The sequence below is a fragment of the Penaeus japonicus genome, unplaced genomic scaffold (genome assembly GCF_977035675.1).
Source record: "Penaeus japonicus unplaced genomic scaffold, GWHDUDI00000001_assembly GWHDUDI00000030, whole genome shotgun sequence".
NCBI lineage: Eukaryota > Metazoa > Arthropoda > Malacostraca > Decapoda > Penaeidae > Penaeus > Penaeus japonicus.
In genome coordinates this window covers 12932103-12934602 of record NW_028234432.1, presented here as the reverse complement: position 1 = coordinate 12934602, position 2500 = coordinate 12932103, and positions in this window count along the sequence as shown.

Here is a 2500-nt window from a genome sequence, read left to right as displayed (position 1 = left end):
ATATCATGCTTGCATCATCATTCCCATACCTTCAATTAATTTCCCTGATACGCACAAGCACTCGCCTCATAATGTACAGGCTACCGAGGAAAATCCTTTCACTCTTGATGCACACTTAAAGTCTGGAACACTTAAGTGTACCCATTGACCCTTGACCCGGCCAATAGACAGAAAACGCTCCAAATTGCCACGTAATTAAAGAAAACGAGGGCCATTTTCCCTCAGGTATATAAGCGTAGGGGAAACTACGCTGATTCAGTCACAAACCTCATTCCATACGTTGCTGAGTGGTCCTCTGAATAATGTTGGGATTTTTGGTTTGTTGTGTGGATTTCGTTGAGTGTTTGTTGTCTTTAATGTATCTCTGAAAATGGTTCAGATAATAAGTGAAAGTAGTTGATAGAAATGAAGATAAAGATTGATAGACATAAAAAGTGGACGTGAATTGCATTCTAAAGCAATTTCTGTTTTTTTGAGATTATCAGAGATTTGTGATTGCATTAGCATATATATAATCGATTTTTCTATTCTCCCTCATTTTACTCATTGATATTTCCTTATCTTTCTCTGCCTTCCATCAACCACATGTCCTTTCAAGCTCTTTATTTTGAACTTTTCCTCCACTATTGTATCACGGATACACTCTCTCGTCCCTTTCAACCTAAACTATATAATTACAAAACTTACGAGCGGTCTTCGACCCATAATTTTTGATAAGAGGTAGACGCTTCTCGATGCAACTCCATTAGCTTATTTGCAGACAATTGGGCCAATTTCATACCGGCAATGACGACGATCTTTGGGTCGACGAACGTGTCTAAGTGAGGGAAGTGAGGTTTCGGTGAGTTAGGCGCTTTGGTATCAGTGAAAATGATCTGTTTCACTGGTATACTTAGATGGACGCCTACACTTTATATATGTGTGTATATATGTGCATATATATATATATATATATATATATATATATATATATATATATATATAATATATATCACACACACACAACACACATACGCACACAAACACAACATCAATATATATATATTATATATATATATATTATATATATATATATATATATATGACATATATATATACAATATATTTATATATATTATACATCTATCTATCTATATTATCTATCTATCTATTAATATATATATATATATATATATCATTTATATATATATATATATATATTATATATATATATATATATATATATACATATGCATATATCTAACTATCTATCTATCTAGCTAGCTAGCTAACTAGCTATCTGTCTACACACACATATACGCTCACACACACACACACACACACACACACACACAGAAAAATTCTTTGAATATTCACATAAATATTCTTTGAATTACCCCCCCCCCCCCCAACCCCCTCCCCCAATTCTTTGAATTATTAAACGAATTAATCCCCCCCCCCCAATACCCCCCCCCCCGTACCAACCCCCACCCCCCCACTACCTTACCCCCTCACCCCCCCCCCCCCCCCCCCATACCCCCCCCCACCTTTACCCCGCCCCCCCCATACCACCCATTAATACCCCCCCCCCCCCCAACCTCCTTCCAGGCCGCCTTCTCCGCGGTGACCCTCCTGACGAGCGTCCTGGCGACAGCGGTGAGGGCGGGCACTGTGGGCGTGGCAGTTCCTCACGAAGGAGTCAAGCGGACGATCTACGCGCCGCCTGTGAGTATGGCCGCTGGTCTTCGTTTGTTTGTCCGCTGATTTAGTCTTGTTTCTCTCTCTCTCTTTCTCATTCTCTCTCTATATATATATCTGTGTCTCTCTGTCTCTCTTTGTCTCTCGTTCTCTCTCTCTCTCTCTCTCTCTCTCTCTCTCTCTCTCTCTGTCTCTGTCTCTCTTTTTCTCTCGTTCTCTCTCTCTCTCTCTTTCTGTGTGTGTGTGTGTGTGTCTCTCTCTCTGTCTCTTTTTGTCTCTCGTTCTCTCCCCCTCTCTCTGTCTCTCTCTCTCTCTCCCGCTCTACCTCTCCATAAGAGACAGTCAATAGATGCAACTCGCACCGTCCCATTACCAAGAGCTCCTTCCTCCTTCCACAGGGCGTGAGAGGCTACGGGTTCGAGTACAGCGTGGTGGACTCGACGGCCTCGTGGATGCACAGCCGGGGCGAGTGGAGCGACGGCGTGTCCACCCACGGCTCCTACAACGTCCGCCTCCCCGACGGCCGCGTCCAGAGGGTCTCTTACACCGCCGACGAACACGGTTTCCGACCCGTGATCACGTACGAGGAACCTCACGGACACCCGGGTGGGTTCAGGTGGAAGGTCGGCGGTGGAGACGGATACGCCAAGGAGGCTTTAGAGGTGGATGGACGCAGCCCGAAGGAGGAGAATGGGCTAGGAGGAGGCTTGCACGTTCCGCAGCCGTCGCCGCGCGCTCGCCGCGTTTGCTGCGTCGCACACGCCGGTCCTGAACCGCCGATCGCCGCCGTCGCCGCGATTTGCGTACCGCCCCGAGTCGCCGT